Source organism: Alligator mississippiensis, chromosome 14 (genome assembly GCF_030867095.1).
Source record: "Alligator mississippiensis isolate rAllMis1 chromosome 14, rAllMis1, whole genome shotgun sequence".
In the NCBI taxonomy this organism is placed as follows: domain Eukaryota; kingdom Metazoa; phylum Chordata; order Crocodylia; family Alligatoridae; genus Alligator; species Alligator mississippiensis.
In genome coordinates this window covers 25,483,215-25,510,003 of record NC_081837.1, presented here as the reverse complement: position 1 = coordinate 25,510,003, position 26,789 = coordinate 25,483,215, and the positions used below count along the sequence as shown (strand labels likewise).

Below are 26,789 nucleotides of genomic sequence, written 5' to 3'. Positions count from 1 at the left end.
AACTATTTCCACAGTTTATTATTTACAAAACAGTCAACATATGAACGAGGTTAACAGCAGAACAGGATATCAATAATTGTCAAAGGCAGGTATCAATGAACTAAAACACCCTATACAAATTGAATCAAAGACACCCTCAGTACAAACTTAATGAAGTCCCCAGCTTAAACCTTGAGACTCCAGTAAATTTCAGCAGGAGCACCCAGGGTTAACAAGACATCAGCTCTCCTTCACACTGGCAGCACAATAGCCACAGCTGCTGCTGCTGCTCCAGAAAGACCTGCTCTCTGCTAGAGCTTGCATGGGGAAGAGCAGCTCTCTTCTGCTCCACCTGTCTGTGGTATCACCCTTTTTCCTCATCACAGGTCCCTCTGCCTCACAGAGGGAAAAAAGATATCAGGGTGTCTTCTCCCTTCACTAAGGGCAGGTTCACTTCACAGGCAGGCTGCAGGGTACTTCTTCCCCAAGCTCTGTGGTCCTGGGGCTCCTTCCCTTCTCTGAGCCTGGCTGAGTTCCCTCCCCTCTCCTGCCTCAGGAGCCAATCAAAAACATGCATATGCTCTTACAAGCAACAACTTTATGCAACTTTCTACAAACTTTCCCGCTCTGCCCTTGTAGGGATCCTGAGCCCTGCTGCAAATCCAGCAGCAGCTGTTACAATAATAACAACAACTCATATTGCCTTTGCAATTGAGTCATTTGCTGAAACAAATCCACCACACACATCTCTGTATACAAATGAAGTTTTATAATACGCACGTCAAATCTTGGCACCCAGACGTCTTAATTGGTCATTTTGGATTAAAAATGGGGAGATAGGCATGCATCATCTTTGAGAAGACATTGGGCTAGTCCTATTTGATTTAGGTGCTGAAGAATGATTCTATTCCACCATGCTCAAGTCCTTAAATTATATTAATGCATCTCCTTTAGTAGTATGCCATTATTTTAGCCTTAGGAATAAATCATGAAAAGCAATAAGGAAGAGGCGGATGCATCCACCTTTTGCACAGAGGTGGTTAACCAGGTCCTGTCTGCCCACAGACTGGATTATTTTAACTATGATATCAACAGAAATTATGGATTCTTATCCCATTACCAGAATAGCTATTTACTCCAGGTCCCTGCATGTATTATCTGCCTTGTTCATCTCTATTGATCTAAGTAGCCCACTTGTTACATCTCTTAGTAGCATCCCTTTCCCCTGGTCCTTTGCCTTCTGTATAAAAAACTTTTATTTCTGCTAGTCCATTCATAGCATCTGATGAAACAGTTTGTTGCCTACAAAGGCCCCTGCCTCTCCATCCAATTATTCTCTAAGGTGCCACCCTGTTCTCCTTTCTGCATTGACTGTTTTTCAAGGATTCCAACAAGGTAGAATAAGATCAACTTGGACACCTAATACATGAAATAAAATCTGGCCCTTTGTGTGTGTATCAAAGTGCAGTGTCTTTCAGAACAACTCCAGCTGTACATTCTTTACAGTGTCAATACTGCAGAAGAATGTGGCATCCATTTCACAAATATGAGTTGCCAACCTTTAAAAAATGGAAATAAAAAAAAACAAAACACCTGTCTGACCCTATTTACTACTCACAGAAAAGGCTATAAAGGGGCAGCCATCTCCTTTTAAACAATCCTTCACAGGTCGCCTTGAAGGAGGATGAAAGTTCTTCAAGCACATTAGCTTCAAGTATTTTCAAGAGGCTGGGCTAATCCAGCTCCCCAAGCAAGGGTGATGGAAAGAAGCTCTGCATTCAGATACCTGTCATGTGTAGCATCCTTAACAGCTAGTCATTTTTTTCTTTCTCGTGGCTAAGACTTTGCACAGGTTCTTAAGCCATCTGTCCAATGCAGGAACATTAGGTTTACTTTCACTCAGCAGCAAAGGAAACTGTAGCACCTAGTAACAGAGATAATGAAACACAGTCTGAGAAAGGCTGTGGGAGGAACTGTCAACACTTAAAGTTAAAGTGCAGGCTGACACAATAGATTTACTTGAAATTAAATTACAGGTGATTTGAAAAAAATCAAGCCATGGGGGCTGTGGCCACAAAATTCCCATTAGATTTAATGGGAGTCAGGTGCTTAAGATGGCTTTGAAATCTCAAAGATCAGATTAGTTTTCCTTCTCAAAAATGTATAGTATACATTTGGTTCTGACTGACATCAGTAGAAGATATGCCCCATTGTAGCACCCTATACAATTGACTCACCCTGCCTATTCATAGCAGGTGTGACAGAATGCAGTGCAGGGAGCCCTGCTGAAGTCAGTGGGGTGGAATGTAGTCGTCATCTTGTTGGACCATTCCCAGTTACTCCAGCATACAGCATTGCTGGGAAGGCCCATTCCAATGCAGTTTATTTGGTCTGAGGCATGGCAAGGATGTAGGTGCTGATTAATTAATGCTATGATTAATGCAAATAGACATTAGTTTTGCACGTGCTTGAAAACACCAGGCCAAATTAGGTTTTGGGATGCTCAGCTCACTGCTAGGGGAACGCCAATATTAGGTTTGTGATCTGCAGTTATTGAAGTCAGTGTTTTAGCTAACAGCTTCATAGCCCTGCTCTCTTGACAGAGCAAGGACTAATAAGGCTAAAGGATTGTCATTCAGCTTTTAAAATGTCAGGACGTGATCTTGCATGCTGCAAGCTGCAATGTACGCATAGCAAGAGGGAGCTCGCTGCCTGCTAAGACAATAGGAACATGCAGCCAGCACATTCCTATCTTATAATAAGCTATTAGTAAGTGCATTATTGAACCCGAAAGCTTGCTTAATAACTATTCTCCAACCATTTGGGTTGGTCTAATAAAAGATATCAAATTCACCCAAGGAACCTTGTCTGCCTATACCAATCCACACACACACATACAGATGAGCAGACATGCATATCCACACATGCACACATACATGCCCATATGCACATATATGTATACATTGTATATGCTTATGTGTGTATACACACACACAAACGTAAAAGCATGCATATATATGCACATATGCTCATATATGTACCCACATAAGCATATGTGCCTGTATGCACAAATGCGTACATGCACATACATAAATACATGTATGCATACCTATGCATGCATTCATACACACCATTATACATACTGTATGTGCATGGACATGACTACACGTGTGTGTGTGCACATACGTGCACACAAATACACACTCTTCCTGCAGCTACTTTGTCTGCCATATTCTGTCCATACAATGTCCAACATTAGACAGGCTCATAACTTCTCTCACTATTTGCTCCAACCACCATATGCCAGAAGGGCAGAAGAAAGAAATAACTCTTTCATGCCCAGCCATGCCCTTAGCCTGTTTATTCTTGGTTTGAAGCACATTCAATAAAGTGTTCCCCATTGTCCCTTGTCTGGTAGGTATGTGCTAGAGGCCTCATTGATCAGGGCAATATGCCTCCAAAGGGACATCCTTGACACAGCGATTTTCACAGAGAGAAATGCATAGTAGCCTCATCATATCAGCCAGTATCATTAAATTATGCAAACACAGGACCTAAAGAAGGTGCTTAAAGAATTTCCCGAATTGAGGTTGCTCTGAGGGCACCACAAAACCTCCCAAGCACACTCTAAACAAATTAGATTAAATTAGGCAATTAAATCATCTGGCTGGGGTTACTTGATCCCAGCGCTCTTTCCTGCCCAGAGCAGGGGATCAGACTCAATGATCTAATAGGTCTCTTCCAACCCTAGAAATCTATGAAATCTATGAAATTCTGGTGAATAAAGGCAATAGCAACCAAACTTGCTGTGAAAGCACAGAACTGTCTCAATGAGCCCTTTGCCTCTGACATTGGCAGGCAACAGATACACACCCTCTATTATGAGCAGATAAGGACTGATGTGCCAATGGAGGTAGATTCCTTCTCATTCTCCTCAGTGAGATCTTGGGGTTTTTTTTATCTCTATCAGCTGGACCTGAAGAAAACCAGACTGTCCTGGGCAAAGAAACAAGCCATAACATCACCCATAAGCATGTTGGATATCAAAAGACATACCCTGAAGTCATGGAATTGCAGGAGACCTTGTATTTGGATTAATTGGCCACATCCTGCTTGTTCTGATGCTCTCTTATCCACCTGGAGAGCTAAAACAGAGAAGTCAATTAACAGGAATCTCCAGTGACTTGTATTCAGCTAATTACAGGTTCGCCTGCTCCCTTGATGTTGATGCAAAGTGCCAGACCTTGCCATGATGAACAGGGCATGTAGATATCAGTGTTAAATATCCTTGACAGATAGCACCTGTTCCTCATGGCTCCAGGTGCCAAGATGGAGCCATTGCAGCCAAATGCCATTTGACTGACAGCTTGGGTTATTGCAGTAGCTTTATCTCATGATTCTGACCTGAAATCTGCCCCCTTTTTTATTCCCAGCTGCAGGTTTTTTTGTGCATGCCTGCTGTATGCTTATATGATGCATAGTGAACTTATTCACTTATGTCAGCCTTCAGGATAGACTGTGGCAGGAGGATGTAGAGCAATAAAGCCAGAATCTTAGCTTGTCCTAATAGATGTAGCTACATTGTGGTCCCTGAAAATATGCTCCATAAATTTTAGAAAGGGAGAAGGATAAATTGATGAGCTATAATAGTAGCTGTGTCTGATGAACAACTCTTATGCTTTCAGAATGGTCACAGAAGGGGTCAGAAAGGAGACTCTCTCTCACATATATTCACGTGCTACCACATAATGGGGTAGCAGTTTGAAAACATTAAGAACTTCTTTATTAACAGCCTAATTCCCATCCCAGTGTTGTAGGAAAAGCTCATGGCAGAACAATTACAGCAGTTTCCTTGGACAGGATAATATAGCCTATAGGGCCTCCACTCCTGGGCAATTGGTCACTGGAGTTGCAAATGTATGAATCCACCAGCCACATTCCCCAGTTAAACAGGCCTATTTGTTGCCTTGAAGGAATCGTAGGCTGGTGCCTACTAAGAGAAACTAAAAGCCTCCCTTATAAAAAGGAAGGCCACTTGGAAAGCAACAATTAATTCTTTGGGACAACTAAAAACCTAAGAGAGACAGGAGTAGAGGTCAAAGGTTCAAAACGAGTGCAACGAGCTGGGGGGGGACGAGGGACAGGGACACTGAGCAGAGCACATTGGACAGTGCCCACTGGTCCTTGAATGAGTCCAAGGAGTCAGTGGTCACTGCCCAGTGATACTCTGCTTGGACATGTGAGCAGACAAGGGACAGAAAAGTGACCCTTCAGTCCTTAGGGGTCTTCTTGGCCAGGGCCTTCTTCGTGGTGAGCAGGGATCCTGGCTTTCTCTGTTTAAAAATCCAAAATTCTCTGATAAAAAATGGAAGTTTTCTAATTAAAACTCTCCAAAATCCAAGTTTTTCAGTGATTAAAATGAAATGCCACTATATATATAGTATATATATACAAGTATCAGTTGAAAGCAATGTTTTACTGATAGATTTACAATTTTCAAGCACTTTGGAAGCCTACCAGTACCTCGATCATTATAATAAAATAAATTCTAAATGCCCATATATTTTGGCATTTGATTTAGCCTTTTTTTATCATGGAAAATCAGAGCTCTCCCTGCCCACATCAGTCACTAGGACATGGGTCCAGCTATGGCTGTCTCCCCTGCTGCTTTGTGGTGCTGAGCATGAAATCCCTGATATGTCAGTGTAAACTCACTCCTGACCCACAGCCCCTGCAACCCTGCTGGTGCCCCTCACTCCCGACCTGCAGCCCCCCATCCCTGTTCCCCAGCCCCACAGTGTGTGGGACAGGGCAGGGGTGCATGGGGTGGGGGTGGGGGGGATGCCTAACAATAGCCCATGCCATAGGCAATACGTCAGGGTGGCATGGGAGGCATGCACCCCTGGATTTCTGCATCCACAGCAGGGCATGGAGCTGCAGGTTGGCCAGGCCAGCATGGGCAGAAGCTGCCTCCACAACCCTGTGGGTGGGAACAGATGCAGGAGGGTGAAACGGGACAGTGAGACTCATTGCCACTGCCACTGGGACCCCCTAAATAGCCATTCCACCAGCAGTGCAGGGAGTAATGGATGGGGGTGGGGGATGTACTGCCCTCACCTTCTCCCACCACCAGCCACTTACACGCTGGGCTGCAGTTCTACCCTGCTGCCATGGCCCGGCTGCCACTGCCACTCCTCTCAGGCCACCTGCACTGCCCCCTACCCCACCTCCTCTCTAGGGTAGAGCTGCAGGTTGGCATGTGAGCGGCTGGCTGTGGGAGGAGGAGAGGCCAACATGCCCCACCCACTCTGGTCCTTTACTCCTCATGCTGCTGGCCATGCAGTGGACATGGTGGGGGTCCTGGTGGTGGTGGCAGTGGCAGTGGCAGCAATGAGTGTGCCACACTGCTCCACCCTCCCACACTGAGTCCCACCCACTAGGCCATGGAGGTGGCACATGCCTGTGACGATCTGGCCAGGCTGCAGCTCCATGCCTGCTATGGGTGCAGAAATCGGGGGGGGGGGGGGCATATGCCCCACCTCCCACACCTCCCTGATGCCTCACTTATGCCCTCCCTACCTCCACACCTCATCTATGCGCCCCCTCACCCCTGACAGCTTACCTATGCCTCCCCATAGACCTACCTGTGAGGAGGTGTGAGAGCTGCTCTCCACCATGCTGCCTGGCTGCCATGTGGATATATACATGCACACATGCACATGGCACCCCCTGAGTATGATTGTCCTCCTCGCACTCCCCACAGCCCCAAGCAGCCCCTTGCAGGAGGGAGCTCTGCCAGCCTGAAAGGGGAAGTCCATAGTTTCCTGCATTTTTCTCCTTTAAAGGAGAAAAATCCACATTTTCCCCACATTTCTCCACAGCAAACACAATCTGCTGGTGAGATAGATGGCTAGCTTGACCAGGGTCAGAAGGAGGTTGACCAGACTGTCCCAGGACTTGGTGGGGCCATGGATGGGGAGCGTACAAATAAAAAGGTGAATGAAGCAGTACAACAAGAACCTCAACACAAAATTCTGGAGGAGGCAGTGAAGGGGCTGCAGCCTGGTGTACTTCAGGTAAGCGTGTGCCAGGGTCTCCCTCTATTACAGTAAAAAATGGGATTTAAACCTAGTGCAATTAAGGATTGACATGACAACTCATTTAGTTAATAGCAGATAGGCTTTAATAACAATACCATGCACAAGCTATAAAACTCAATGAATGAAAGAGACTCTTTTCCCACATTCAGTAAATAAGCTATCTTAAAAGTCCTGGTATCTTAAGCAGGAAGGATGCAGGCAGGAAGTGGTTTTCAGTCTTGTCAGCCTTTACTGAGTGTGGATCTGTTGCTTGGGAGGTGAATGTCTGGGTGCAGAATGATTTCTCTGTCTCTCCTGGATTGCATGCACTTTGCTGGCAACTCCGTTTTGTTCTTATACTGTTTAACTGTATAGCTTCAAAACATTCCTTTTTGATAGTTAGTTAATTAAAGTCCAAACAAAGTGGGTAGGAAGGGACCATCACGTTATAATTACTAACTGTGAGGATCCTGTTTTTGGATGTGCAGGTGTGAAACTTGTTTTTGAAAGCTTTTGATAAGTTCGGAGTTTGCATTTTAATCAGGTAGGATGGGTTTTGATTAACTGAAGATGTATCTTGATTGACTGAATGGAATACCTTGGGGCATTGATGACAGGACACCATACTTTAGGTAGTTATTTTAAAAATGGGGCAGAGGTTACATTTACAATAGTTTGCATGATGGTAGTCTGTGGAGACATTTACAAAACACCAGATAGACACTGAATGCCTATTCTGAGAAATATAATTTGATCAAGGGGGAATGTGTCAACAAGGATATAGTCACGTAGGAGTATGCAGTTATTTATGAATGGTTTAGCATAATAAAAGAATTGGGTACTTTTGCAACTAGCACAGGAGATGAAAGCAATTGGGATTGCTCTCTTTTGCATGGTCCCAGACATGATCTTGCATTCTTGGGCAAGATGCACTGTTATTTTAATTTGGTCATTTAAATTTCATGTGTAGGTCCAGCCAAGCTTTCACAGTCATCACCAGGGATCCTGGTTTTCTCTAATAAAAAAAAATCCCTGATTTTTGGATTTAAAAAGTAACCCCAAGTCTACATTTTCCCGTGGTTAAAATGAAACGTCACTAATATATAGATGTTATAGATGGGGAGCTGAGGCCCAGAAAATTAAATAACTTGTCTAGGCATGCACAAAGAACCTGTGGCAGAGCTGGGATTTGAACCTAGCTCTTCTGAGTCCTCAATGTTTTAATTGCTTGAGAGCACTTCCGCCTTGCATAATGTACTGGCAGGAAGACTTAGGGATCCAAAGGGAATGCAGGGCCTTTCAGAGGGAAGGACTTGAAGCATTTCCTATCAACCCAGCCTCTCTCCAGGGTCATTTAGCGGGCAGCCCCGCTAACCCATTTCCTCAACTTTAGAAAGTGTGAAATCAATCAAAGCCTGCTAGTCACACACATACACAACCCCTCCACTCCGTTTCTCAGTGCATTTCCTGAAAACACAACTATTTCTCAAGCCTAAATGAAGTCTCTAATGCCCTCCCATTTAGCTGGAGACTCCTGCAGTGCTTCTATGTTTCCAAACACTAATTAGCAATCTATTGATTTGCTGCAGTTGCTGTTTAATGTTTGCGCTCAGATGTTGGAAGTGCATGTACACATGCACAGTGGGTATCATTTCAAAAAAGCGAGCAAGGGACACAGGAATTGTTTATAGCTCAGCTTGGGTCTCATTCCCAAACATATGTTGACATCTTTTTGGTGGGTTTCCCTTCCCCCTGCTCTCTCCCCCGCCAGCATTTCTACTTGTTACAGATCGTTTCTCAGATCTCGAGTGAACTTCTACAGAGAGGCAATAGGAGTGGGGAGGCAGAGCGATGTGCCAGGGAGAGACTGATGCACAGTGGTTGAAATCAAGGGCCTGGCCTGCTTTAAAGCAGTGGAACCTGTTCAGGGAGAGCTGACTGGAATAGCTATCCTTTGGGAGGGTAATGGTAATGAGCTGCCCTCAGCAATAGGTTTGCAGTACACTCTTGAAAATCCTTGTCACTCTAATGGAGGGTCCTCAAAATAGAGAAAAGAGTAGTCTTTTGGACATTGCAAGGAAACTCCAAGGGATTCCAGGCAGTGACACTAAGACCCATAAGGCTATGAAATAATCACCAATGGAAAGAGGTGGACTCCTCATTGCTTAAGCTGGTCAACCTTGATGGTTTAAGAATGGTATTTAAAAGTTTGCTTTTGGGGAATTGGCTTATAGGTGTGTATATATATATATATATATATATATATATATATATATATGCATGCGAATAGTTCAGGAGTGGCAGCAGGGGTTAATTGATTTTGAAAACCTGGGTGTCACACACACAGTTTCGCACAGCCTTTGAAGCAGACAGACTGTCTAAGACAACAAGGCCAATGCACAACACGCAGTCTGAGAAACTGGGGGCATGTACTGTTCCATAACATGAGAAAAGGTGGCACCAGCTAACAAAATCCCCAAACTGGGGAACCTGAGTCCTAGTTTTGGGGGAACAGACCAAATTAGGATAATGCCCAGAAAAGTATGTGTGCATGTGATGAGCTACGTGGATGTGTGATGAACACAGAGAGACCAACCAGCATCAGCTACAGATCAAGAGTCATCAGGAGGGCAGGCGAATACAAAAGCAGAGACTTGAGTGTAACAAAGGGTCCCACCCGGATCCTCCTCCTCCCTGAGAGGGGTCCCCTGGGAGGGTCCCAATGCCACTATGGACAAGGGCACACCACCAGCCCCTCTGGTGTCTCATCCACCCCACTGGGAGATGGGAGGGGGTCTAAACATCCCACCTCCAGGCTGCTGACATGCTGACATCTGACACTTAAGAGAGCCTCAGAGTGACCACTGCATCCTGGCCAGATGCATTCTGACTATAATGACAGCCCTAGGATTTGGTAGATATATAGAACTGCTTGGTTGTTTGTATTGTTTCTTTTCTGTTATCACTGTGTATGAATAAATTTGCCTATTATCAAATGAAAAGGTTGTGGACGGTCTGAGGGTGGGAACAAGGCATCTGGAACAAGGCATTTGGATCCTAAATCCAGAGCCAACAAACCTCAGTGAGGTAGAAGGCTCACCTCCGTCTACCTCCTTGATAAGTCCTACTTGGGGAAGTGTCAAGGCAGGCAGTGGGGTTCTCAGAGGGTGGATCTACATAAGATGCTTAATGCACAGAAAAATAATTCTACCTCACATTAATGTATCTGGCAAAACCCATGTTTATGTGCTAATGCACGGTAGATTTAGTCTAATGTGCATTAATGTCACGTAAGTGTTTAGTAGGGGTGGGTGAAGCAGGCCATATTCAATTTGGATTTGGATTCAGCCTGAATCAGAGACAGTGATTCGATTAATTGATTTGTATCACTGTCCCCAATTTAATTTGGCCGAATTCAAATCTGAAGATTGGATGCTGATTCGGAGAATCGTCGATTTGGCCTTAGACACAGCTTTAAATGTTTTTTCTACATACCTTGAGGTACCAGGAATGACTCATGAATGCTGCGATGCTGGGGAGGATGAAGCATCCCACAGGAGTGCGTCCTCCCCCCCGCCCCCTGCATGCTCAGCAATGAACCGGTCCAATTCCAGGTCCGCCAGGGAGTGCCTGGACCCCCCCCCCCCCACACACACACTCCCCTAGCTCAGCGATTGGCCATGGGGGACCCCGGGTGCCACCCATGACCTAGAAGGCACCAGTCACTGAGCCAAAGCGGTGCAGGTGGGACCCAGAAGTGGATTTAAAGCGCCTCTGGTCTACTTCTGGGTCTGCTGCTGAGCGCACTGGGGAGCCCCCTGCACTCCTGTGGGACACTCAGTGTACCCCAGCATCACAGTATTCATGAGCCACCTGGTACCTAGAGTTATGTAGAAAAAACATTTAAAGCTGTGTCTATGTTTGAATTGCTGAATCTTTCTGAATCTCTCTGAATCGATTTGGAGGGTTCCAATTTGATTCAGAGAGATTAAAGGGTCTCCTGATTTGATTTGGATTCAGAGATTCAGCCACCAAATTGGGCCAAATCTCTACTGAATCGAATCAGGGACCGAAGCTTCATACAGGTCTAGCATTCATCTGAGCTAATGTGCAGTAGTGCCAACTTTAGTACCTGTTATTACAGGTGTGGGAGAATGTCACCTCTGTCTCTCCCCAAAAACTCTGCTCTGTGACAATTCAGTTAGTATGGGCCTTGCAGAGGGTACACGCCCTACCCTATCTCTTTAGGTAACCTGAGTTGGATACATTCCTGAGGGAGGGGGGAAACCTGCTCCCTCTCCCTACGTGACTGGCATCACATACCTGGGTAAGGGACTTGGGCTCCCTAGTGTTCTAGAGACTCTGCCAGTCTGCCCAGCAACCAGTGATGCATTTCAAATTGGTTGGCTGGCAGCCAACAGGTGCTGGCCTCCATCAGACCAGGTAAATGATGTCATAAGGGGTATATAAGTTAAGGACAGCCCAGGAGAACGGGCAGTAGCCATGATGAAAACTCAGAGAGAAGAGCTTGTCCATCTGGAACTTGATCTCTCTGGAAACTCATGACCAATGAACTGCTTGCCTCCAGAGGGAATCTCCACCTGCCTCTGGATGATACTTGTAAGTAAGCTACTAGAGATTTAACAAGATATATAGCTTGCAGTAACTCAGATGCGTAATCAAAGGCTACCCCAGCCACCCTGTTTGCTCTATGGGATTTCTCTGATATTGCTTTACCCTGTACCCTATTCCAACCCTACTCCTTGTAACCAATAAAGTTTTCCTTTGTACCTAGCGTGGGAGACTTATTGGGAGTGGGTCTAGCTTATGCCTTGGGGTCCCCTTGGTTTGGCTGACTAAGGGAGACCACTATTTGTGCTTCCAAATGAGGGAAGCAACCCAAGTTTTTTAAGTGAGTCGAGTACCCTTGAAGATGACTAGGCCTGTGTTTCCCAGGGGGCACAGCATCTGGATCAGACCAGACCCTGGGTGGTGACAGCTCTACCCCCAGGCTAGCAGGTATACTCCAAGAAGGGGGTTGGCCAGATGTGAGGCACTCCCAGGGAAGCACTTGGAACCTGGAAGATGGTTGGGCACAGTGAGGTGGGTGGCTCAGTGCAGGAGAACCCCTTACTGGCCTGCCACAACAGGTACTAAACTAAATGCGCACTAATGAACATGTAGACACTCCCAGATTGGAAGGGACTGCAATGTATCCCAAAGGGGTTGTGATTTGCCCCCATTTGTCTGGGAAGTTAGTTTCACAGGTTATGGATATATAATCAACTTACTTCAGGGTGAAATAATTTTACTGAATATGATCCTTCTCACAAGAACTTCCCATGTGCTAATTTTTAAGAATAAGAGTGTGCACACAGACAGTTACTGCAGAGCAGCTGACACACAGGAAAGCCACACCCTCTCTTACTCTGAGTTATATTGTTTATATGCCCATAGGCTTAGTCAGTTTTCCTGGAACATTTATTTCAGTGGTGGGCAAAATGAAGCCCGCAGGCCACATCTGGCCTGCCAGGCCATTCTATCTGGCCCACGGGGCCCCTAAACAATTTGGAAAATTAATATTTATCTGCCCCTCTCTGCCTGTCAAAAATAACAGGACATAGGGGCAAGAGGAGCCTGGGCAGTAGGACCCAGGGGAAGTCTCAGCAGGCTCCTGCAACAGCATGGCTTGCCCGGCCCCAACCCCACCAGGCAGAAGCCTCTACCTAGCATGGGATTCTGGCCTGGGACTGCGGGGAAGTTCTTGCCTCCATGTGCTGAAGTGGGAAATTCGGGTAAGAAGGGCTGGGGGGTCAGGCAGGAAAGTGGGGAAAGCAGCAGCACGGGCAGGGGAAGTGGAAGTGAGAAGGTATGCGGAAGTGTGGAACCAGCACCGGCGGGACCCAGAGCAGGGTGGAAGAAGTGCTGGGTGTGGGCTGGCAGGGGCCTATGGAGCTGGGCTGGACTGCACCAGCAGAGAGGGGAGCTGGCCAGTCTCCATAGAGCCCCTGCCGGCTGGAACTTCTGCATTCCTGCTGCCCCGCTCTGGGCCCTAGGACACCAGCGCAGGCCCCACACTCCCATCGAGCTACTGCTGGCTTCCGTGTGCCTGCTAACTCCCAGTCCCACCTACCCCAGCCCTGCAGTACAGGTGGGGACAAGTGCAGGCATCCCCAACCCTGTATGCCCTGCACTTGCCCATCTGGACTGAGCAGTGGTAGCAGGGAACAAACTGGTGCTCAGTATGGAGCAAAAGACGCACCCCCCCACCCGCCTGTGGCCAGTGCTTCCTGCTGCAGCTGGTCAGACCCCACATGGGGCTGTCCTGCCTCTCTCTATGGAGCCAGGCCAGCTCGCCTCTCTTTCTGCTGGTGCAGCCCAGCCCAGCTCCATAGACCAGGGGTTCCTAACCACCAGGCTGAAGCTCAGTGGGTTGGCTTCTAGGCCATGTCTTCCACTGCCAGCAGTCACATGTGGGCAGCAGAGCAGCCCCAGGAGGGAGGCAGCTGGCTCTGTGCACCCCATCCCACTTCTGCCACCGTGGCCGTGCCCAGCAAGGTGCTGTCTGCGCACTAGGTACTGGGGCCATGGCCAGGTCAGGCAGGACCCCCCAGCCCCACTCGAGGCTGGGAGCAGGGGCATCTGGGCAGGGAAATGCCTGGGGTGGAGGATGGGGAGGCAGCTCTGCTGCTTGCTCCTAGGAAAGGTAGCAAAGTCCCATTTTCCTGGCAGCCCCAGCTGGGTCCTCCAGGCCACTGCCTGTGCAGTCCCCTCCCTTGCAGGGTTCCCTGGTGTCCCAACCCAATCTGATCCTTTCAATTCTGCACCCCCCCTAAAAATTAAATAGAAACATGTAAATTAAATTTAAAGATGTAAATTAGATAGTTGGCAGGTCCATAGTATAAAAAGGTTGGGAACCCCTAACATAGACCCCTGCCAGCCCATGCCCCATGCTCATACTGCCCTGCTCTGGGTCCCACCGGTGCTGGCCCCAGGACACTGGCATGGGTCCCATGCTCCCACATGCCTCTCACTTCCATTGTCCCCTGCACCCACCCCCACTTTCCCTGCTTTCTTGCCCACCTGCCGGTCACTGTGTACCACGTGGCTCCCATGCCCACATCCATACCTGCAATACCATACCCACACACACACACACACACATCCACACATCCACACAAACCCCCCTACCCACCCAACCACAGCCCCCCACAAACCCCACTCATACCCCCCGACACTCCTGCACACCCCACACAATATACGAGTAAGACTGCATTTTGAGCTATTATGCAAACACTTCTAAACATACAGCACAAACACATTCAAATCAGGACAAAAATATATTTTTAAAATTAAATTAAAATATATTATTATGGGTGTTTGATTTTTAGTATATAATTTTTTCCCCCTAAGTTGGCAAACCCTCTTCCCCAAAGGAGTACTTCCAGGGACAAGGGGAAGGACTTCCGGTGGCAAAGGTCAAAGGTTAGGGGCAGGACTTTCAGTCCCAAGATAGCGACCAGGGGGCGAGGCACGCCCCTCCACCTGAAATAATTGCCCACCCCTGGTTGCTGACTGCTGGGGGGGCAAGTGCCTCCTCCCCCCCGGCTCAGGAGTCACCAGTCCCCCTCTCTTATTAAACATGTTCATCTGCCACTCCTGGAGCAGCATCAGCTTTTCTTAGAACTCAATAGAAAGCACAGATGCTCCCAGATAAGGCCCATGTATTTGGCAGAATTTTGATGAACTGACATGGTCTTCCCCACGATATCATATCCTATGAATTTTGCATCTGTCTACATTAAGTGACTTCTTGGCTATTGAATCTCCATAAAATGAACTCTTGGTAATCTGGGATAAATTTGGATGAATAGAGCTGAAGTAATTCAAAATAACCAAAAACCTGCTCCTTACAGCAAACATGCACATAGTAGTGACTCAGAATGCAGGGGTCACTGGGCTGGGGTAAGGTGGGTGCTGTCAGACCAGAATGCAAAGTGGATCAGGGTTAGTAACTGACAAGATCTGTTTGCTTTGGCTGAGGTTCATACTAGAGGGAGTGCAAGGGTTACTTTCTAGAAGAGCTCTAGGCTATTTTCTCTGCAGGTGGATTAGGCTCATCCACCTCAGCACAGCAGCAGAGCCTTTGAGTTGCCTTTGAAGTGGAAGTTCTCCTTTCTGAGCCATCATGCTCTCCCCCCCACCTCCCCTCCTGAACATCCTTGTAAGTGGGTTGCCAGGGGAGCTGAAAGCTGCCTTGATGTTTCCCTCCCTCCAAGCAAGTCCATCATATCAGATTAGTGACTTTCAATCAGGCACTGGCTGCTTTCACTCCTGCTTTATTAGGGTTTGGTTATTAGCTGATGTGACCATAAATTCTATTAGTGGCTCTGCCGTTATGTTAGGGAATGGGGAGATGTGTGCATCTAGATTCTAATCAATGGATAATTGTTTGAAGCAGGAGGAACCTATGCTGTGATAATTGAGTGTTTCTTAGCCAAGATCAATGCTTTTCCAATAAACAGTGTTTAAAAGCATTTATTGCTGCTGGGCACATGTAAAATCACCTGCTATTTAGCAGGGCATGAGACTTATAGAAACAGACTGCTTCAAAGCTGGCAAGGTCCTCAGATGTTATGTCACAGGGGCCATACAAAAATATCTGGATCTACTCTACCACAGATGGCAGTCACTCACTCCCTGATATTTAGTTATTGTGTAGTCCCTCATTTCACTTTGTTATTAGTAGTTTCTATCATTTACAATAGAAAGTCCCAACCCAAGACCAGGTTTCCATTGTGTCAGGCACTGCACATACATATATCAAGAAAAAGTTCCTACCCCAAACAGCTTAGGGCTGGCAAGGTTTAACTTATAGTACCTACTTCTGCTGTATGAGGCCCTAAGAACAGCATCATGCCACATGCACTAGCTAAGGCCTATGTTGTGGTTCCATGACTGCAGTTCCACGGACAGAGCCATGCAAACTACACCTCAGATACTAAATCTTTCCACTGCACTTGAAGAGTATTGATCCTAGGAAACTTGTTGAAACTAATACACACACCTGATCTGTGCTTATGCACTCCTCCATCTTAGCAGGTGTCCAGTAGGTGGAGTTTCATTAGAGGAAAATGAAGGGGAGAAAGAGATAACTCTTAAGAAAATAAAATGTGAGTGAGAGAGAATAACTCTGAATGCCAAGAAAACAACAAACACCCACCTAAAGACTAAAGAGTGCTGGATGATACATATGTCCCATGCACTCAGCCCTTTATCTATGCTATGTAAGTATACATCTAAGAGCTAAAGAGTCTGGAGAGAGCTGAGCTGGAAAGCAAGATCTAAGGTAGGATATGTAGAATCCTACATGTAGTGGGAAATATTCTTATTAGAGACAGTTTTGGCTGACATGGCCTATGTTTGCTGTTTTTTTTTCTTAGTCTGGTTGTTCCTTTCTGTTGCTCACTAAGGGGGATGTTCCCATGGGAACAGCATTTTTGGTGTCATAGGGCTCCATTTGTCAAGGCCAAATATTAGGCATGATCTGGAATCCTGGTCCCAGGGTCAGGTTGTCAAAGCTAAGTAGTAGGGCTGTGTAAAGCTTCCATCCCTGATTCAATTTGGTGGAGATTCAACCCGATTCAGTAGCTGAATCTCTAAATCTGAATCAAATCAGAGGACCCTTTAATCTTGAATCGGAACCCTCCGAATCGATTCTGAGAGATTTGGACATTTTTGGCGATTCAGACATAGACACAGCTTTAAATGTTTTTTCTACATATCTCAGGGGAGCAGGAGCTCATGAATACTGTGATGCTGGGGTGCACGGAGCATCTCACAGAAGCGCAGGCCAGAAGCACTTCCAGTCCACTTCTGGGTCCACCAAGGAGCGTGTGACCTCCCCCTCCCTTAGCTTGGCAACTGGTGCCTCCTGGGTCTGGGGGGGGGGCAGCCGGGGTCCTCCCACATGCTCCCCAGCAGACCCGGAAGTGGACTGGAAGTACTTCTGGTCCACCACCAATCATGTGGAGGGCCCCACGCACTCCTGTGGGACGCTCCATCTACCCCAGGATTGCAGTAATCATGAGCCATGCTGGTACCTCAAGGTATGTAGAAAAAACATTTAAAGCTGCGTCTGTGTCCGAATCGCTGCAGCATCGAATCTTCAGATTCCGATTCGACTGAACTGAATCAGGGGCAGCGATCTGAATCAACAAATCACATCTTTGTCCCTGATTTGGGCCGAATCCGAATCAAATAGGGCCTGCTTCGCATACTCCTACTAAGTAGCACGCAAAAAACAGTTTCTAGAGTCATAGTCTGGTTCACAGAGAAACAATGCTGAGCAGATGACTGCTGCTTCCCTGTGAGTCCCTGCAATGGCTGAACAGCTTCTTGTGTGGTGTGGAGCTGGGTGTGTCAAGGGAAGGATAGCAATGAGGCTGTGGATACCTGGAGATGAGACATCCAGCTGTAGGTGAAGGGGCTCCTCCTGAAAGAGAAACCTCCCACCCACAGGGTGAGGATAAATCACATGTAGGATGAGGGTGTGTCATGCACCATCCTGTGAACAGAATGGCTCCACTGCCAAATCAGTCTGTTGGGCTAGTGAGGGAAGTGGTGCCTGCCTGTCCAGCCCAGACAAATCACTTTCTGGCTGATTTCTTTTGTAGTAGCATGTAGGTGCTCCAACACAGATCAGGGCACCATTGTGCTGGGTGGTGCATCCACCCAAGTAGAGGTGGTCCCTCAGATCTTACAGTCAAAGCACCAGATGCTGCACTATTAAGTAAAAGCTGGGTGCAGGAACCCCTTTGGTGATGGTCCTGCCTGTGCTATGCAGGAGGTCTTACCAGGTACTGGATTCTTTAAGGCATCTAAATCATATTGGCTGAAATTCACTAGTCAGGTACACTCATATCCCTATACCTCTGGCTACAGATGATCATCATGGTCCCTGCAGGCATTGAGCCCTTGAATCTACATATTGAAGTATCTGCTTAAGTCTCATTGAAAGCAATTGTTAAAGCTTGGGCTTCAGTGTTTTCTGGAATCAAGACCTAAACAGACAAAGAATAAGAGAAAGGGAGCATTGTTTCCCCCATTGTTTAAGAAGGGAGGTGAAATCCAGGTGCCTTTTTCTGCGGGAAGTCAGATTCCAGCAAAGGCCCTGGAGCTGTGTGAATGTTGAGCCCCTTGCAGTTGCTCTGTTATGCATCCAGTTTCCTTACTTGGTTCCAGCCGCATGAGGCTTATACTGAGTGGGAAGAGCTCTGCTACCTAAGACTGTTGATAGCGGGTCGCCCTGGTTTCTGATCAACAACAGTAGGGGTGTCTAAATGTGCAAATAATCTGGGAGCAGTAAACTGTCCCAGGTATGTGTCTACATGTGCAGGGACACGGAAGCAGATTTGCTGCTCCTAGCAGTAGACTGCTCCTGCTCCTTGCAGCCCTGTATCAGGCCCCTGCAGCAGCCAGGGGGAGCTCTAGGCTCCCCCTGGGTGCTAGCAGGGAGCACAGGGCCAGGCAACAGCTGTCTCCTGGCAGGGGCTGGGACATTGCTCCTTACCCCCAACAGCTGCCTGATGTCGGGGCGGGCTTCGCCACCAGAGCCCAGGCAGGGAAAATGTCCCCCTACCCTGGCAACAGGGATCTCCCAGCCCCTGCTCCATGATCACCAGGGCCAGGGCTGGGACGTCCTTATCTCCCAGCCCAAGCTCCATCATTGCAGGGTCCAGACTGAGAGATCCTTATCTCCTAGCCCGGGCCCCACAACTGAGGGCTCAGGCTGGGAGATAAGGATCTCCCAGTGTGGGCTCTATGACCACAGGGCTCTGGCTGGGAGATAAGGAACTGCTAGCCACCCACTCCCTGATCACGAAGTGGAGGCTGAGTTCCCTGCTGCCTGGGCAGGGAGGACATAGTCCGTGCCTGGCTTCCAGTGGTGGAGCCCACCCCAGCAGCAGGCAGTTCCTGGGGCAGGGAGAAATTTCCTGCCCCCTGCTGCCTGTCTGATCAGGAGCACATTTTCTCCCAGTCAGGAGTCTACATGTAGGCAACTATGCAGCAAGTAATCGAAAGTAAATTTGCTACTTGCATTTGCAGTACTCATGATTAGAGTAAATTACTGTGCAGTACACATCTGCACATGTAAACGGTGATGTAGACACACCCAGTGAGATCCGTGGGCTCCTGCTCTTGGCACTGTCCACCCAGCACTAGGATCTGCCCAGTGACTCTGCTGCCCAAATTCTGCCCCATATGATCAAGATGACCCTGCCCACTCACAGGGCAGAAACACTGGCAACATGAAGAAAGCAATGGGTCTGCCTCAGTATAAGGCAGATGGCAGGATCTTGCCCTGTGCTACTGCTAGGATTCTGCCCCCCCTTGAGTCCATCGCCAGTCTCCACTGATTGTGTTCCAGCTGTGCTATTCAATAGGTTTGTGTCTGCAGCAGCTCCTGCTTGGTGCCTCTCTTATTTCCTCAGCCATTTGACATGAGGGCAGCAATTTAATAGTGTGATGGGTTTGGCAGCTTATGATATTTTTAGGATTTGTGAGTTTTAGCAAGTAGGTACATTTAACAGCAGGACAGAAATGCCTTCACGAGTTCCCACAGGCTCTCAGTAGGACTCTATACAGCATTTTACCTTCTGCTCCTCCTGCTGCCGTTCTCTCTTCTCCCACCCACGCACACACAGAGGCTTTAACACATATATATACCCCCACGCATTTAAACATTCACACCTGCATGTACAAATGTATATATATATATATATATATATATATATATATATATATATATATATGCAAACAGACGTGTACACACCCATGCATGCAGGCATGTTAACATGTTTGCACATATACTTCTACACATGCACACATATTCAAACACCTACGTGTACCTACAAACATACAAAAAATGTGTTAGTGCAAGGCACAATATGGCCTTTAGTTATGTCAGCAGAGAGATTTTGATCCAGTAGGAAGTCTCTGATGACCTCCTATAATCTAGAGTACAGGTTTGAGTACCCAAGGCTAGACAGTAGGCCTGTGTGAAGAGACTAGTATTTGCTTCAGATTCAGCTGATTCGGGGGACAGTGATTCGATTTGGTGATTTGAATCACTGTCCTGATTTGATTTGGCCAAATCTGATTCGGAGATTCGGCAGTAGCCAAGCAGGCGGGGGCCGGGGGGGGCTGGGGTTCCCCATGATCCCCTCCCCACTTCCCCAGCCCCCTCTTCCCCACCTCTAGTACTTACCAGCTCGGAGTGGCTGCAGCTCCCTGCTGCAGCCACCGGGGACTAGCCAAATCATCAAAGCTCCCCGAATCTTTGTCGAAGATTCAGAGAGCTTTGAATCGATTCAGACCTTTAAATTGGTCCCCTGATACAATTCGGATTCAGAAATTCGGCCACCGAATCGGGCTGAATCTCCTCTGAATCGAATCAGCACCTGAAGATTCGCACAGCCGTACTAGGCAGGCACCATCTATTCACTGATGCTCCCTGAAACAAGGCATGGAGGTGGAAGGGGAAATGGGTGGAGGCTTGGCACCTTCTGTTCCCTGCATGAGGCAGCAGAGCTGACCAAGCTGGCATAGAAGCATGTGTTATAATTTGCCAGTGGCATCATTCCACCAAAATGACTACACCACAGAGCCAGTGGGGTGTATGGAGGTGTGGCAACTCTGTGTCTCACTCCCTCCCAAGGATACTTCTGGGGATGGGCAGCTGGGCCGCGCTCCTCGCTATGGTACTTGGAACCTGGTAAGCTCTGTGCTGAGATGTCTCTGCCTGGCAGATTTGCTAATAAACATCTCATTGTTTTTCCTAAGGGAACAGGCTCAGGAAAATCATCCACTGCTAATTACTTGAAGTGTTGTCTCCTGAGATGTTCTTGGAGACACCAGCTTCAGCACTGTGGTAAGCATCCAGGAAGGTAGAAACTTCAAATGTTTAAAGCAATCTTGGGTCATATGGAGGAGACCTCAGCTCCCCCAGTGAAAGGCAATTCGCAAAGCCCTTGTGCAACTATTTTCTATTGCAGATAATCATTGAGAAGGGCTTGGCTTGGCATTATGAGATGTTGCCTTATTAGGATCACACATATGCCCCCACACATACCTGAACGCACACATTCATAGGTGCAGAATTGTAGGGAGATAGGGATGGATGGGATTTCAGGAGAGCATCCAATCCAATTCTACAGTAGTGCAACTAGGGAGGGGGTGCCTGCAGCAGCAGTGGTCTTTGCAGCGGGGCTCAAAAACAGCCAGCGTCACGGTGATGGCTGATTGCATTGCCACATTCAACATAGCAGCAGCCTGCTCTGTTGTGTGCATCGTGATATCCCCAGGAATAGAACTGCTCTGCTACACTTTGCAATCCTCTGCTGAAGGCAGAATCTAAACCATGCCAAGCAATGGCTGGTCTTAGTTGCACTTACACACACATGCTCATCAGACATGCTCAAACATGCCACCAGCTGCAAGCACATACAATCAAACTCCAACAGGCACCTGGAGGAACATACCAATACACGTACTGATACCTACGTTCATTGGAAAATGCCAGAACAGCTACAGGCATAAATGTATGTGTTGAAAGGCATGGACACATGCAGTCACATGCCTGCACAAATCCAACCCAGATTTTTTATTATGACATTTGAGTAACCTTGATGAGAAAAAGAAAATGCTACTCTATCATCCCTTTTCCCTCAAGATGTTTGTGGCACTCTTGTTTCCTCTTACATTTAAAATACTCTTTCATCTGCAAGGACATGAAGGAGGTAGTTGCCAGACAGAAAATCCATCTTATTATTATAGTGCTGAGAGGCCACAACTGAGATCAGGGGCTCCATGGAGCTGCATGGACGCAGGGTGAGAGACAGCTCTGGTCTGACAGATGCACAAAGTAAACAGACAAAGGTAATGGCAAAGAGGGGACACATCCAAGGTCATACATCAGGAATGTTGTACTATAGGAGGTCTTGACAGGTCTTCTGCTAGGTGTTGACTATGCTTTCATCTAAGTGGTCGTTTATGTTCTGTCTGACACTCAGCAGGGTAGTGCTCCTTGACCTACTAGACTGAAGGACTCTGAAAAAGGAAATCTTCATGGAAACACTCAGCTAAAAGATGGAACAGGAATGTGAGAGGAAACTACAGGTGTGATACAAAGTACATGGATTTGGCTGGGTCTCCAGGATACGTCCACTAGATCTGCGTGAAATTTCACCGGCTGTTTCATTTCTACGCTGTTTTGACTTGTTTCGAGCTCAAAACAGTGAAATCAACATGCAACAAAGGGCTTCAAAACAGCCTCAAAATGAAACAAAGGCAGTCAAAACATTTTGAAAGTTTTGAAACGTTTTGAGTTTTGAAACTCAAGCTATGCTTGCCTGCAGAGAAACAGAAAGTAAGGAGAGGGAGGGAGAAGATGGGGGAAGGAGTGCTCTCATATTAACTGTGTGCAGCTGACCAGTGACTGTCATCCTTCCCTGAGGTCCCTTCCAATCCCAGTGCTCTGGGGGAAGGGATGGGAAAACAGCATAAAAGGCATCATTGTTTGTACTGCCCTGCTTTCTGTCACCCATGTCATGAGTTTTGCTTGTCAGCTGCCTAAAGTACAGTTTCCCAGAAGCCCCTGCATTTATCTCCTTGAAACCTGGCAGGCTTAATGGCCTCAGCAGGGGCTTGCATGCCTGCAGTTTTCAACTCACTGTGCCTTAACACACACACAGTCACCCATGTCATGAGTTTTGCTTGTCAGCAGCTCCCTTGTGCAACTTTAGGCTGCTGACAAGCAAACCTTGTAACATGGGTGACAGAAAGCAGGGCAGTACAAATAATGATGCCTGTCGCAGGGCACCTCAGTGCCTGCTCCTAGGGAGTAGAGACTGCCAGGGAGAGAGAGCCCTGGCAGAACATAACCAGCCCAGCTGAGGGTGGCCAGGGTAACGAGCACAGCTGCGGGTTGCCAGAGCAACTAATCTGTGTTAGCTGGCCAGAAGGAGGCAGGGCCTGGCCCTTATAAAACCCAGGGCTGAAGCCAGCCTGGCAGCTCCCTGCCAGCAGCTGGAGAGGTAGGAGCTCATTTAGTCAAGTTATAGGTAGAAGCCTGATTGCAAGTATAGCTCACGATAGCTCTGGAGGCTTGAGCAATGATGCTAAGTTATAGCCAGGCGGCTTACGTTAAGTTATAGCCTAGGGGCTTGTTTTGCTTTGGTGTTGTGTATTATACTGGTGGTTTGGGAGAGGCTATTAGGGGTTGGAGGAGGTCTCATAGGGACCCCAGAGGGGTGGGGCCCCAGTGCCTGAGGAGGATGCAGTGTCCTCATAGGGGCCCCATAGGAGTGGGGGACCCAGCGCCTGGGAAGGGCGCAGTAGCCTTAAAGGGGCCTCATGTTGGACCGTGAGGACCCTGATGCCAGTAAGGGTGTCACTTGTGGCGTGCATAGACCCCAGCCCCAGGGAGAGGCACTTTTAAGAGCCCAGCATAGGCATAGAGAGCCCCAAAAGGGGGTAGTATTATTAAGGAGCCCAGCGGGGCCCAGAAGGGCCTTGCAATGGTCCCCTCTCTGGGACCAAGTTGGGCAATGACTGAGAGGCCCAAAAGGGGGCCATATGTGAGAAGCCCAAGAGGGGCCAGATTGGGAAGCCCTAGAGAGGGGCAGTATTTAAGAAGCCCAGGACGGGCGTGGTGGACCCGGTGACAGGCCTGCACTGCAGGAAAACCCAGAAGAAGGGCAGTGCTGCGGTGACCCTGGGAAAAAGGGGGTAGCAGCACAGCGTCTAGGAAAGGGGAAGCAGTGCGGTGGGCCTAAAAGACCAGTGGCCTGATAAGAAGTCCTAGAGTGGACAAGAGTCCCGAGGAGGGACGTATTTTAGAGAGAGCCCGGAGGGGGCATATCTAGAGCCCCAAAGGAAGTAGACTAGAGAGAGAGAGAGCCCAGAAAAGGGGTACACCAGGAGCCACAAGTGGGGTGATGTTAGGGAAGGCCTGAGAGAGAGGGCAAGTATACAGAGAAGGCCCGAGAGAGCAGGCAGGCGTTCAGGTTGACAGTCCAACGTCTGGTACATCTGCGAGGCTTGGGGCGTGGTATTAGGGGTTGGTAGGAGCCACGCATAGCCCATAAGGCTAGGGTGCCTGGGGAGCACCCATCATCCTGGGAGACCCCAGGGGGTCCCGGAACACACGGGGACAGAGGTCCTGGCTAACCATGCCCAGGGAGTCGTAGGCAGTCTCCCAACTTTATACTAAACAGCAAAGACGTGGCGGGCGAGAATTGAGGAAGCCTTGGGCCGACTTGGCATGGAAAGGGGGCTACCAGGAGATCATGGCCCTCCTGCAGGACCCTGCTACCACAATGCCTTTTATGCTGTTTTCCCATCCCTCCCCCAGAGCACTGGGATTGGAAGGGACCTCAGGGAAGGATGACAGTCACTGGTCAGCTGCACACAGTTAATATGAGAGCACTCTTTCCCCCATCTTCTCCCTCCCTCTCCTTACTTTCTGTTTCCCTGCAGGCAAGCATAGCTTGAGTTTCAAAACTCAAAACGTTTCAAAACTTTCTAAATGTTTCGACAGCCTTTGTTTCGTTTTGAGGCTGTTTTGAAGCCCTTTGTTGCATGTTGATTTCACTGTTTTGAGCTCGAAACCAGTCAAAACAGCGTAGAAACGAAACAGCCGGTGAAATTTCGCACAGACCTAGTGGACATACCCTGGAGACCCAGCCAAATCCATGTACTTTGTATCACACCCATAGTTTCCTCTCACATTCTTGTTCCATCTTTTCGCTGAGTTTTTCCATGAAGATTTCTTTTTTCAGAGTCCTTCAGTCTAGGTGCAGTTTCTCAGAAACCCCTGCACCTATCTCCTTGAAACTTGGCAGGCATTGTGGCCTGGGCAGGGGCTACCATCCCTATAGTTTTCACCCTGCTGTGGCTTAACACGCACATGTGACACATTTTGCTTTTAAGACTTTGAGGTGCAGTTTCCCAGAAACCCCCTGTACCTATCTCCCTGAAACATGTCACAATTCATAGTGTCAGCAGGGGCTACCACCTCTGCAAGCTTCATCTGACTCAAGCAAGAACTGACAAAGTTATAGGCAGTTTTGTGCTTTCCCCATTATAGACTATGGGCGAAATGTTGAAACAGTGTTGAAACAGCTAAACGGTTTCCATGAAACAAAATGGAGCAGTGGTTTAGAAACAAAATGAAACTTGAAATGAAACACTGTCCCATTGAAACGGCAAAACAGAAGTTGAAACAAAATGGTGCTGTTTCGTACAGCCCTAAATTGTCCACATAATGGTAGCAGAAAGCTGTTGCACTGCTGGGTGAAAAAGGACATCCCTCCCACTCCTGATCCCCAGGTGTCCATCTTGGAACTGAGGTGATGAGCATGCACTCAGAGCACATGTCTTGAACACACTAGACCCCCCCCAGGCATTGAGTGCTATGTCCAAGATATAAGCAGAGCAGCCTCACTGCTTCACTTCTGGAATTGGCACCGACAAAAGCAGGCAAATTCTCAATGGCAAGAGTGATCGGAAGGCAAGGTAGATTTTCAGCTTTATAGACTGGCTAAATCAGAGATGTATCGTGTAGTCTGGGTGGTACGCAGCTGGAACCCCCTCTTCGATTGAAGGAATGTTAGTGGGTGTGAGTGTGCTAGGGAAGCGTGACCTGCCTAGCTTCAGGCTAATTTATCTCCCTCCCTACAGAGCAGAGCAGAGACCAGAGACTCCCAATGATGTTTAACTATTTACAGATTTAATTTTACAGTACAGTGTCAATCAGCATATAAAACATGTACGTGTGTGTGTGTGTGTGTGTGTGTGTGTATACATACACACACACACTATGTACAAATATAACTTTACAAAAACAGTAAATCTTATTAAATGTAAACCCAGGCAATCTCAGCTGGGTATGGCAGATGGAGGTCCTATATCAGCCCTATATCAGCATAGGCCTTGACCCTCTTTGGTCTTCCAAAGAGTTAAAAGTAACTAACTAAAAGTTAGTGTACAATCCCTACCCTCAGCAGGGCCCTCCAGGTGGCAGGCAAGGGAGCACTTGATGGTAAAACATGGGTTAGACAATAGGTCCACAGATAAAACCTGGCAGGGATTGAAACAATAGACTAAACATACATAAGTGAGATTACACTAATAAGATTCAATACATACAGGTAACCAATACAATGAAAGCAAGTATTGAGTAGGGGAGGCACTAGCAGGCCCGCTAGCAGGCTAAATAAAGCATCTTATAATCATCTCATAATACAATATTAAGTAAACAAGTTGACAGCAAGGGTCCCAACAATATAAGGAACAAGGACATCAACAATGATACAGCAATTATGCCCAAAAGAAGGAAAGATACCAGGGAAAAGAGAAGGTTACCATAAGAAATGTTATTTCTCTTCTCTAGGCCACATGGCTAGCAAGACCCAGTAAGCATGAAGCCACCCCCTGGTGAATGGGGGCCCTTAACTCCCTCTATCACAATGGGGGTCATTCCCCCACTTCGTTGTGGGGCTTACCTTTGATCAATAAAAAGAAAGGACCCTTTTTCCCCTGTGGAAATTCTTGCCTCCTCCCCTCCTCAGGACTGCAATCCCCTTTCAGGTAGTTCATGACTCCCAGCAGTTCTGGTGGACTTTGCTCATCTCTCTGTGGGTTGGCTGAGGGGCTCCCCTCCCCATC

The 26,789-nt window shown here is 47.6% G+C and overlaps 1 long non-coding RNA gene across 1 annotated transcript; it reads right to left on the bottom strand.

Moving 5' to 3' along the window:
* LOC132244730 (uncharacterized) lies at positions 1-26,789 on the bottom strand. The gene is made up of 3 exons (XR_009456474.1): positions 26,627-26,789; positions 4,036-4,124; positions 1-1,903 (listed from the first exon to the last, which is right to left on the bottom strand). It is a non-coding gene; the product is annotated as an uncharacterized LOC132244730 (long non-coding RNA).